Raw genomic sequence first — 13,378 nt, 5'->3', positions numbered from 1 at the left:
AATCAAGGAAGACACATGATGCATAAAAACATTCAGAGGTGCCAGAACATAACTCAATAGCGCAAAAACACATGATGCATAAAAACATTCAGAGGTGTAAGATCAAGGTGTGTAATCATATTAAATGCATTATATTTCCTAGCACCACATCACATTGCGCAAAAATCACATTAGGCAATTACCATCACATAGATAATCACATTGCGCCTAAATAAAATCACATACCAGCCCCCATTTAATAAAGGGACTAAAGAGCCCTGTGTCCAGAATGTCAGGGCGCGCTGCCAATGCAGCGCCAGTCAGGGGTGCGCCACTGGCGCAAAACCTAAACGTTGCAGGTGCCCACTACTTGCTGGGCACCTGGGAACAATCACAAGGGCCTAAACGTTGCAGCTGGCACTAAGTGCTGTGCAGCTGTAGCAGGCCTGGCACCACTGTGCCATCTCTGTCCCACACAGGGACTCTCTCTCCAATTGCGCCTAAACGGTGCAGCTGCCCACTAATTGCTGGGCAGCTGGAGACTCAAAACTGCGACAGGGCCCTCACTGGCCCTAGGACAGGGCTACGCCAAAGTAGGAGCCCTCTAGGCCACTACATGTGCCCTCTGACTCCTCCAACACAAGGACTGCGCAAAACTGAGCCCTCTAGCTCTAAAAGCATACTGAGGCAGAACATGGGGACAAGAACCTGGGCCCTTCAAAGAAATATAGCCCGCGTTGGAGCCATGTGGCTCTAAAACAAATGTGCCCCCGGAGCCACCTAGGCTCTACAAACAACTGTGCCACTGTGGGGCTCTCTAAACAAACATGCCCCCAGGCGCTGTGCCTACACAGGCACCGACCTGTGCCCCCATGGAGCTTCTCGGGGCTCTATGTATAGAAATGCCCCCACGAGCCCCTATAAACAAATATGGGCCCGTCCGAGCCACACAGGCTCTCTGAAGTTAAAAGTACAGGCTATAACTGGGGGAGCGGCCCGCTGCCATCCGGAGCCGCTCCTAGTGTTCAGCCTCACTGTGCCTTGATCCGGCACAAACGCTCATCCACACAGCACCCCCAGCCCTTGAATACTCACTGGGCTGCTCAGTGGGGTTCCTCCTCGTGTGACGACTTCTCCTCACGGCACGCCAACTTCAAGCGTGGGCTCTACCAGGCAGACCGGGGCTCTCACTCACTCACTGGAGCCCCGGTGATGACGCATCTCTCCTTCCGGTGGGCAGCCAACGGCAGCGCGGCCCACCGAGACGAGTCACCAACAGCGGCTCAGTGGACGAGCCTCCCGAAGCCTGCCAATGAGAGCTCAGCGCCTTTGGTTCTTCGGCCACAGCTCCGGCAGAGTTCCTCAGGCGACTTCAAGCCCCGGGCAGCGGCGGTGAATTGGAGGCAAATGCCGGGTGGGCACCGGCTTCTTTAAAATAATAAATCGAGGTGGGCACTCGATCGGGCCACCAACGTAGCGCTCCCCAGCGCTATAGAACCAACCAAGGGCCAGAAGTAACCATAAAGCGCTCCCAGGCGCTTAGAGCAGGAATAAAGTGCTCTCAGCGCTTAACAGTGAAAGTAAAGCGCTCCCAGCGCTAAAGGCACAAAAAGTCCAGCAACAAAGTCCCTCTTGACCTGCAGCAGTCCATCAGGTATCCAGGGGCTGGGCAGGGCTCAGGGAGGCCTCCCCTGAGCCCAAGCAGCAGCACGCCCCTGGCAGGATTCAAGTTGGAAACAAGAACATTTTGGAAGGGGACACAGCCCCTTTTTATACAGAGAAATCCTTTGTCTAGCAGGGTGCAGGCAGTGTGAGAACCAGCTAGAACTGGTTATAGGGAATTCCTTTCACTGGCCAGGCTAGGGACATCAGACGCACCCCAGGGGGTGGAGCCAGCATTGTGTGGGGAAAACCCAGCCTCATTCAGGACCCTCAAACCAGACGGTCAATCCACAAGCAGGCCCAGGCTCACTCCTCCCCTCACATCAGCATGCTAAACACTCCATCCACCACCGGGGCAGACCCTCCCAGACTCTTGGAGCCAGGCTCACCAGCCAATCACACGCCAGACACAAATTACACAAATATGCCAACTTCTAAAAGTGGCACTTCTACACTAGACACAATCATGCCGCATATACCATTGCGCAGCATTCAATTTCACGAGTTCGCACATACCAAACTCGACCCTGCACTCCCCACACATCAGGAACTACCATGGGCATACATATTCCCCATTCATTCCTATCGGAGGGCAGGTCACTCACCACACATACACAGAGAGCTCACGCACTTTACACTGTACCACAGTCAAAAAGTGCGCAGAGGCCTAAAATCACCACCACCAGGTTCCAAAAACAGGCTAGAAAAAAGCAAAAAGTCTCAGGGGAACCTGCCAAAAGGGCCGGGTCCAACACATTCCCTGTCAAATAGCATTCACAAATAAGAAATTTTGGTCTATTGAGTAGTACAACTAAATAGCGTTGACAAAGGGCCATATTGTTTATACAAATTTTTTATTATCTGTTTATGTGGTATGTGTGGTTTGGATTGAGTGTGGGATGGATGTATTGGTAAAAAAATCTTGGAATGAATATGTTGTAAATTTGTAAAGAAATTGTATGTTATTGTAATATTTTGCATGTTTTTGGATTTCTTCGTATATGCATAAAAAAATCTTCAAGTTATTGAAACAAAAAAAGAAGTCTGACTAGTGAAATAAATGAATAAATAAACTAGTGACGTAATTTATAAAACGGACCGGGATGTTTTGTTCATAAAGGTCATACTAGAAAGGATTAAGTAATGTCCAGTATTGGCAATTGTGTTGTTTTCTTTATGCATTTGGCTTAGCCTTACTGGGTAGGAGTCAAGACCCTTTGTTGTTTTCTTAACTTCGAAAATATGCACCACATCTTGGTGCGAGGTACAAGGTCAAATGCCGACTTAAGATCGACGAAGTATAAACTGGAGCACCTGATCTACTGTGCTAGTGCAAGGCCGAAAACCTGCCTGAAGATGGGAGAGGATATCACTTTCCTCCATCCACGCCTGAATTCTACTGAGTACCACCCTTGCTGACACCTTTTGGATGCAGTCGATAAGGCTTATGGGCCTGTAGTACCCAGGTAGGGAGCGAACCCCTTTTTTTGAAAATGGGAAGTATTACTGCTCCTGCCCAGGTGCCAGGCATTCATAAGAAGCTGTATATATGATTCCCAGATATCAATGTCATGGAGAAATAAATCAGCAGGAATGCAGTCGGGCCCAGGCGCCCTTCCTCTTGGGACCAAGAGTAGAGCATTTTCCACTTCTTTCTTAGAGAAGTGTAGCGTTTAAATGGGGGGTGGCATTTCGAACAGGCCATGTGCGTCTTCAGCACAGGCAAACTGGTCTTTAAAATATGAGACCCATTGATCTGGATCCACGTAGTTTGACCCACTTCACCATGTGCCAAAAGGCTGTCATATTTGTCTCGGTACATGCTTTAAGCAGTTCGTCCCAATGTTGATAATCCCGGTCCCTTTTGGCACGGCGTTGAGCTATTTTATATGCAGTCCTGGCCTTGCGTATGACTTCCCTATCTTTTGTCCTAATAGCTAAAGCTAGACTTCTGTAAGCCATGGGGCAAGAGGTATTGTACCAGGCAGCAGTTTTATTGCCCGTAAGAATTGAATATTTTTTGGTTTTGGTGATAAAAAAGCCTTTAAGCTTAGTTCAAAAGGTAGTCATGGACCTGCACAATGATAGAATTCGAGTCTTCCTGCACAGCACCAGTCTGAAGAGTGTCTACAGCGTTAGCTACCAACCCACTCATTTGTTTCACATTCTCACCCTTTTTAATCACATTTGCCCATTTGACTGGTCGAGTGTCATTTGTCAATTGGGTTTCTACATAATCTACACGTGGGGCCAATCCTGCTCCACGGGATATATGCAGGGGACGTAGGGAGATAATAACGGGCTATGGTCACTTTAGGGTCATTCACAGACCACCATGTCTATTAAGTTAGACCAGAACTCATTGTTGAGTAGGAAAAAATCTATACGACTTGTACGTTGCCCCGTACTAAAGGTGGGCATACCATGCTTGTCAGATTTAGATCTCCCATAGGCTGCTCTCCCACCTTGTTCGAGACAGAAAAAATGTAATTGGAGTGCTGCGCTTGACCATCTATTTATTGCAGGAAGGTCCAGATGAGGAATGGACCACTGAATGTCCTCCTCTATACTAAAAATTAATGTCATGGATATCCTGGGGTTCAAACGTTAAATTAAAATCTCCGGCTATTATTACATTATTGTCAGCTCGGTATTCTAATAGAAAAGCATCTAAACATGCAACCGTGGGAGAAACTATTCCATCTTGCAAACTCCTTGAGTACACATTTATAAGTAGAAGGTCTGGGATTTCTCCCAGATGTAGCCTAATTATAAGGATGTCCCTACAATTTATATGAATCTCCTCCATTTTGAATTGGTCACACTGCCTCACCCAAGTAATCAGTCCCCCTTTTGGGGGTCTACCACGCTCTCCCTGTTCAGCAGATTTTGAGTAATTTAAATGGTCTTGACGGAATACCTGATCCACTGCCCAAGTCTCTTGAAAAAACAAAGGGCCCGATGTAGGTGGCTCATTACCGTTTGTTAAACCCGAAATTCGGTACATTTCAGGCTTAACGACCGATATTGAGCCATTTCCAATGTAGGTGATGATTCGGTAAATACAGAATCGGTATTTACCGAATCTGTATTTACCAAATCATTATTTACCGAATCGGTAGATGGTATGTAGGAAGCACATTTAAGAGTGCTTATGTGCTTTAAGGATTCGATATTTACCACCAACTACAAGTTGGTGGTAAATATTGAAAACCTTAAAAAAAGCATTTTTGTACTTTTTTAACTGTGCCATGTGGCAGACATACATGCCCTTAGGGCATGTATGTGTGCCATATGTGCACACATGCATGATTCAGGGGTGCAACAGGGTGTCAATCTGACACCATGCCACCCTTGAATGTGTTCCCCCTATTACCGAATCGGTATTTACTGATTCAGTAGTTCCCATTGCCCATAGGAATGAATGGCAATTACCGAATCGGTAAATACCGATTCTAAAATACCGAATATTACCGATTCAGTAATATTTACAGAATTATTTGCTACATACCATTTACCGATTCTGAAATACCGAATCGGTAAATGGCAATTACCTACATATGGCCCAAAATGACTTGCTCCTCAATGAATGTGGACCACTCGGCAGAGGCTGTCCTTTTTTAAATGCCCCCCGATGTTCCATGAAGCTAGTTTAGGACCTGCTATCTCACTATGGGTATCACTATAACATAGCTTGGGGCATAGACCACACCTCACCACAGGAAGATTGGCCCCTTCATTCTGGAGGTTGGCAATAGGTGTTGTACCACAAGCACTCCCTAGGACCCGGTAGCCCTTTCACAACTCAGCCACTGGAGGCGGGATCTTATTACGGAACACTGAACAACTTAGTCAGTCAATATCACTCAGATTTGAAAGGTGGTAAGTTGAGGGAACACAATAAGTCCATATCTGATGAAACATAGGAACAAAGCCAGGAAGTGATTAGAAGGACCACCCAATACGGGTGTGCCTATAAAAAGATGAAAATAATTTTTTTTTTCTTGAGTCCCCTCACTCACCCAGGGTTGCCCCTGGGTGACATGCTTCACATTGGGGCCATCCCAAGCATCTACTGACGGACAAAGAGAAAAAACCTATATGCATGAAGACATTCAGTGTGGCATCAGACAAAGTAGCGAAACTAGTAAAGAAACACTGGCAGATCATAAATAGTGGCGCCCTAAACATACCAACACCAATGTTCTAACACAGGTGGGCAAAGAATCTAAAAGACATACTAGTACACACCCGTCCAAAGGCACCAAACAATAATAACCAACAGGTTATCAGCACCCTACCATCAGGCCACCACCCAGGTGGCAACTGTAGCGTCTGCCACCTTACAACCACTACGAAGAAAGTTGTTTTTAACACAGGGCAATCATGGGAACTATGCAAGTTCATGAATTGTAACACTGTAGGTGTGGTTTACCTCATCACCTGTGTTTGTGGATTACATTACGTGAGAATGACCACGAGAAAAATAAGCACCAGAATCTGTGAGCATCGTAGCAACATCTGATGCCACAGGGTAAGCACCAGAATGACAGCACACTTCAACAAAAAACAACATACCACAAACAACATGAGATGGGTAGTCCTAGAGCATATAAAACCATGTGAAAACTTGGAACCATCCTTTCTGGAAAAAGAACAAAGATGGGCGTTTAAGCTCCATACGGACGTAGTAGGGTTAAATGATAACATCCCTTGGGACAGTTCCTAAGATAATGCATACAGCCAGAAACAAAACCATTACTGAATTAAAACAAACTAATGATGAGCATTCAGCAAGGGCCAAAAAGATGTATATACGAATCATGATATTGTATCAGAACTATAACTGCTCTATTAAGACATCCTTGTCCTTAAAAACATCCTTAAAATAGCCTCCTACCACAGCACTACTACAATACAATATAAAATCATCAAAGTCCTGTAGTGTAGTTCCTATTTTCCCAATAGGCTCTGCGCATTGGAATAACATAAACGATATCTTAGACGTAGGACTGAGGTCGACTAGGTCTCTATTGAATATGTTAGACTTAATTGTGTGTGCCAGCTAGCTCAGAGGTCACTAGAAACTTTCTCGAGCAAACAAGAAGGCGTTTAGCTTTCCTGAATAGACAAGAAGGGATTAGCTTCTGAAACCATATCACATGACAACTTTGTTCCCCCTGCAATAAGGAATATATCTCTAGAGTCGCTGAAACAATAGATAGCTATTTTACTCAGTCAATCGTGCATGCTTCGTTTCACCAGGAATGCAGAGAAATAGAGAGACGGGCGTTTTCAACAAAAAGGGTTATTTATTGAGCAGTCTTCTTTCTCATGCAAGAGAAATGAATTGCCACAATTGCAATACTTGTCATAAAGTAAAGTGCGTACAGTAAAAGGAGTATTATGAAATAATACTGTAAAAGCATTTATATGGTTTCTAAGCCATAAGATACTTAAAATGGATAAAATACATACAATGATAAAATAATGACTAAACGTACTCAACTGGTGTTTCTAAGAAACGCCTACCCCAGTGTACTAAACCTAAGCCTAGTACAGGGAAGGAGTAGATGAGTTACAGTGTTTGCCAAGAATCTGAATCAAGAATTCTCTATGGGTTTAATCAGTTCCGTACCTTGGGTATAGAGTGAAGGAGGTCTTGTATCTCTCTCTCAGGACTCGATCTCCCAGAAACCCACGAGGGTGTCAGGGAAACCCTGGAGCTGGATTTTCTCGGCAGGAGAAAAGACAGCGTCTCTCTCAGTGCGTCAGCAGGGAGGGTCGGCTTCCATGGTCACTCGTATCAGCTGGGCGTCGGGCAAGTAGATAGCCGATCTGCTCCAAACCACTGTGTGTCTGCTTATGGCAGATGCCGGTATATTTATACCTGGAAGGTGCCGAGTTTGACGTAAGGTTGGACATAAGACGTCACTAAGAACTGGCAGTTCTCTCAGGACTCTCAGGAGTTCTAGGACAAATCAAAACAGAAGCAGGGGAATTTCCCGGGCTGCTGGAGGCTTGGTTTGCTTAAGAACGCGTTGTACTTTCTAGGAGTCTATGGGAGTAGCCTTGCCGTATTTGGACTATATTGGCTATGACTTAATATGGATATGATTCTTATGCCTTTATAGGGATATGATTTATTATAACCACACAAGGGCATAAATCGGGAATATCTAATTAGGGTACTAGATACTTTCACAATACCCACTCCACGTATAATGTCCATCATTACTAAATACTAAGCAATATTAAACATATAACGATGCATGTGTTTTTCAGCCCACCCCAAAATACATAGTTTGCATTTGAAATGGTGTATACACGAAAAATGAGTATAATACTGTACGTTTTCAAGCAATGGTATCATTCAGAAATTGCATTTTTGTTCATTTTTGAATTTTGCCTGAATGAATCACGAAAATTACATTCATGAAATGGCTCTTAATACAGAAGAGAGGTCGAGACCATTTCATCACATATTTATACAAGACTGTACATGTAGTAGAGGCTAAGTCAAAATATTGTCTCTAGGTATTTTTTAAAAATAGAAATCTTGTTCTCTAAGAATAGTTCTACTTTAAGCAGAGTATCATGTGCCAAAAAAGGTAAATATTTTGGGAACTGGAGAAAAATAATTTCGCTTTCGGAAAGAAAAATAGTTCCAATGTTTTTCGAAGTTCTGTTTATCAAAACTGAAGGCCGAATTCAAAGTTCAGGGAACGCTGTGTTCTCGCTATTTCAAATATTATTCCCTTTCTTAGGAGAGAACATTACCTCAGATAGGCCGGCAAAAAATTCATCTACAACAGTAGGTGAAAGTTGGGCCAATTCCGAAAAAGTCGAAATAGTGCATAAATGCGATGCATTGCCATCATCGGTGTTTAGATCAGCAATGATCACGGAAGGTTGTACCTGTGTGCCGCTTTCATCACTTACCTCACCGCCACCTAATTGTAATGGTGAGGTCTCAACGAATGCCGTCATCAGAATGGGTAGCTGCTGGGGACAACACGTTGCATGAGCCATTAACGAAACAAGCAAAGTATCGACATTCAGAGGTAATGCTGATGGAAGTGTGAGACAGACGTCTAACAAGCATTCTTTTCCGCAAATCAAGCATCTTTATACAAGTAGGATGCAATCTTGCCAGATTGGTCTGAATGAAAGAACCCAAGTAGTATTCACATCTCTTAGCCGAGCCAAGCCGAGGACTTTAGTGATCCGCTCTCGGTATTGTACTGCTCGTGTCTTCCATTGTAGCCTGAGTTTTTTCTGTGACTGGACTTGCCATATCGGAGCAGAAGGAACAAAAATAAAATTCCTGCTACGAGTCCCAAGATGAGGGGCAGGACGTTGAACACAGAATGCACAAAATTCGGGAAGATGCCAAGAACTGCTTCGAAGGGTGTTAGCAGTCCCGAAAAAATTGTCCTAAATATATGTGCGATGCCGCTGGTATCAGACATGTTTAAGATTTGACTTAACATTTCTACGAAATGTACGGGGCAATTTGTTGATAATAATGCATGTATCTCAGCTGCTGTCCTTGCAACTTGCAGATCATACGTTTCTCTAGACGAGGTTAAAAGCACAGTTGTTTGTAAAAGAATAGACTTCATTCTGCTTAAAGTATCAATTCAAATAGAAGAGATATTCAAAGAAGGCCATATTGCCGCCTCCATGTCTGGTTTGCTGTTTGGATACAATACTTGCATACAACAAGTGACCATGGAAGTAATGCTCACGAGATAGGCTTTTCCTGGCACCATGCCACAACAGCTGTGGTCACTTATTATAACGTAGCTGCCGTTGGAAAGCTGTCTGAAAAAAGACTCTATCTGTGTAGCAGGGGTGCCTTGCTGGTGACATGAAAGGTTATTTGAAGAACCTTCGCAGGCTCAATGCAAGTTAATTCCTTGACACAGAAGTGTACCGCTTAGTAACTTTTTACAGTTATTACCACTAAGAAATACTTCTTTCTTGCCCCCACTACAACATCTATGTGTATAAGGCAAATTCCAGGTTGTCTTGATGTATCCTTTACCCAACCTTTCATACAGGCCTGCTGGTATATACTTTTGGCAGTATTGAAACTGAAAAGATGTTATCGGGATTGTAATGGTGCCATGTATTATCCATTCAATGACCGGTTTTTCTGACATTGTCAATGGTAATTTTTCTAGTTTTTCAATGCTCAGCACCGTATAGTCTGCCCCTCTCTTTGCCAAAGAGATTTGTCTATCAGTAAGGTTATAGATAGAAAATAATGACGTTGTGTTGATTAGACGCCATGGCACGTTGCCTGAACGCAAATTTTGTAACGTCCAGCCTAACTGTACAATAGAAGTAGAACGTAATTGAGACTGGCCATGTTGTAACATTAGCATATCCTGTTCTATTATATCAATAGCAGAGGATGCAATGCTGTCCAGTGAATAAATTCTGGAGGACAGAGTCGTTAACCCATTGTCCACTACAGAAAGTGATTTTTCCAAATTTATACGATCAATTCCTCGTATTTTTTCTGCAGTTTCAATTTGTGTTATTTTCCAAGCTTCATTGTAAGCTGCGTATATACCGGCGTATATGAAACGTTTTTGACGCTGTTTGCGAGGTCCCAGTAAGAAATCTCGCAAGTCAGCACCTTCTTTAAGTAAAGTTAAGTGATGCTTAATTTCTGGAAGTGTGGATCTCTGTAGCCATTCAAGGCATAGTTTTCCTACACTGTATGTTGTAACTATCCCTGGATGTTGTCTCTGGGAATATCTTGGGTCTGGCCTATTCTGTTTGAACCCCTGTATTTTGTTCAGGAATCTATCTTGACAGTTATTAGTGTCTGTGGGCCAGATCAACCATTTGTTCCAATTAGGATTCATTCTGGTTTGTTTTAAAATATGGGACACGTTTAACCCCTCATCTGTAGTGCTGTTTCTATCAGGCATAGGCTTTGGTATAGACGGGTTGTTTAAATCTTTTATCTTGGCTAAGCCAAGACAGGTTGTTTGTTGAATGGTAACAATTGAAATAAAACAACCTAGGCACTTAAATGTAACACTTGTCAAAAACAATATTATCCACAAAGAGAGGTTACAAAAGGTCCACATTCAATATTTATTAACACTGTTATTAAAATCACATATCAAAATTCAGTTAAAAAGAAAATTACAATTCATATTCCAAATACCAAATACACAATAATTGGAAATACAATAAAAGAAAAGATAATAGTTCTTAAGCATAATTAATAGTTGAAAAAAACAGTAAAAAGTGGCAAAGGGAAATAAATCTTGACGCGCGTTTCGGCGGCCAGCGCCTTCTTCGGGAGAATAGCCACATGTATTCTAAAGAAAATAAAGAAAATATCACAACGTCTGGTGCAGCAAGAGAATTAACCCATTGTATCCATCTCGGATGTAATGCCTTAGCATTTGGAATGCTTGCTCTTGTTACTGCTTCTAAAGCAGGTACGGGTGTAACGATTATTATACGTTTACCTTGTGCAAGGGCTCTTTCTTTTGCTACAGCAGTTTGTACCGCAGTTAGAATTTTTTTCAGTAGAACTGAATTTCATTTCAGCTTGTGTGTACAAGTGTGATTTGTAAGCTATTGGTACAGTTTCTCCCTCATTGGAGGTCAGGTATGTAAATCCGCATCTTCCTGGGATGACTCGGATTACAAGGTTGCGTTCGTTTGCGCGTGTTTGCAGTTTTGTTTTAGTTAACATGTCTGTTTATAATGATCTTAACATTTCTGTATGTTTCTGAGTCCAATTAGTTGGTTTAAAATCAGGTTTTATTAATGCGTAGAGAGGTTTAACCCTCTCTGCATAATTTAGAATGTAAGTTCGTCCGAAGTTCAGGTTGATTGAAAGTTTTTCAGCGTTTTTTTTGGAGCTAGGAGTACTGCACACTTTTCTAAGAAGTTGTCCGCTAGGCTTTTGCCTTCACTTGATAATTCGTATCCTAAAAATAGGACTGTCTGGTGGGCAATTCATGATTTTTTAAAGTTAAATTTGTACCCTTCAGATGCGAACCCAAGTATTATGGTGTTCACGCTTTTCAAGTGTGTCTCCAGGTCATTGTCTGTAAGATAGCTGTCATCGACATAGGATTATGCCTCATCATCATATATTTGTAGTAACTCTGTTACCCTAGCTGAAAATATTCCTGGGCTGTTCTTGAATCCTTGTAGGAGACGACAAAATTGCTTTTGAGGGGGCGTGGCCAAGATGGCGGCTTAGGTGGACGTGTTTTCCGGAGGGTCCCCGTCCCGGACCTCCATGCCCTGCCTAATTTGCTGATCACCCTGCAGCCGGACCCAGGGCTTTGTGGCCGGGGGTGGGGGAAAGCACACGTAAGGCGACCCAGCCGCTGACGAGCGGAACGGCGAAACGAGAGGACCGGCAGACGGGGCTGTGCCGAGAAAGACAAGCGGCGGCCCGTCTCCCGCATTGCAGAGAGGCCCGAGGGGTCCGTGACAGCGCTGCCGGACCAGGAGGTGTCTCCGGAGCTGGCCAAGGCGCTCGAGGCGGTCCGCTGGAAGTGAGGACCAAATCTGCCCAGTAGGGCCGAGGGAGAGGCCCGAGCAAGGAGTCGCCGGGCTGCCCGCCTAAGAGCAGTAAGGAAAGGCCCCGGCTGCGGCCTGCGTCCGGAGGTGAGGGAGCTCCGGAAGGTGTGTGCGATCCGACCCCCCGCCCTGCAGAGGAGCCTGGAGAGACTGCGGCGCTACTGCTGCCTCGGGGGGAGAAGTCGGATCTGCCAGTGGCGTAGCGTGAGATCCGGGGCTGGCAAGGGTCGGTTCAGCCCCGGGACCTCTGGTGAGCGGCGAGGGAAGGGAGACGTCGGGGGCCCGGCAGGAGCCGACGGGAGAGGCCCCGGCTGCGGCCTAGCCGGCGGGGGAGTGCAATCCCCGGAGGTTTGAAGCCAGAAGGGGTGAGGCCTGCGGGCAAGAGACTCAGCCATCATAAGCGGGGAGTGTGACAGAACTGGCAAAGCCGGGGGGACCTGCTGAAGGCAAAAGGAGGCTTGGGCCTGAGGGGAGAAAGGGCCGGGCAGGCCGGAGAGGAGAAGAGCGGGAGGCTACGACGTGGGCCTGCTATGTGAAGGTTACCGGCCTCGTGTACAGTGTACGCTTGCAACGTCGGCCCCCCTTGGGAACTCCTCGCCACAGAGAAGGGGCATAAGCCGGGCTGGCAGGAGACACTAGTGGCGCTGAGACCCAGAGTCGACGCACTTAAGCTTGAACCAGACGGCCCACAGCCGTTACACACTGTAGCTGGGAGTCAGAGGCCGAGGAGAACGAGCCCCGTAAAAGAACGAGAGGTCGGGGGACACGGTCCGGTCCCCCAGAAGGTGTCTGCGATCCACATCAGGAACGGGGCCCGACTATCGTAGAGGGGGCCCGCAGCGGAGCCACAGATCAAGGAAGCGAAATCCGAGGCGAAGAACGCTTCTACGACGCACTGTGAGCTGTGATCCCCGACCTCAGGGGCGGGGTGGCCGCCTGAAGCCACAGCGGGACTGGTGACGCCAGGGGGGCCACGGGGGATAGCATTGGCCTAGGGGCACTGCACCACTGACGGCTTGCTGCGTAAACTGACCGTGCTGGGCTCCTGGCCCGGATATTGGCCCGGACGGATCGACTGAACCCCCAGCAAACAGGTGGGGAGGCCGGCGGTAGTAGAGCTGCTTAGGAGAGGGAAGATGGCGGCCAACAATCGCAAGGGGAACCG

The sequence above is a fragment of the Lissotriton vulgaris genome, chromosome 2_1 (assembly GCF_964263255.1).
Source record: "Lissotriton vulgaris chromosome 2_1, aLisVul1.2, whole genome shotgun sequence".
Lineage (NCBI taxonomy): Eukaryota > Metazoa > Chordata > Amphibia > Caudata > Salamandridae > Lissotriton > Lissotriton vulgaris.
The sequence above is the reverse complement of the archived record's forward strand: the minus strand, read 5'-3'. Positions refer to the sequence as shown.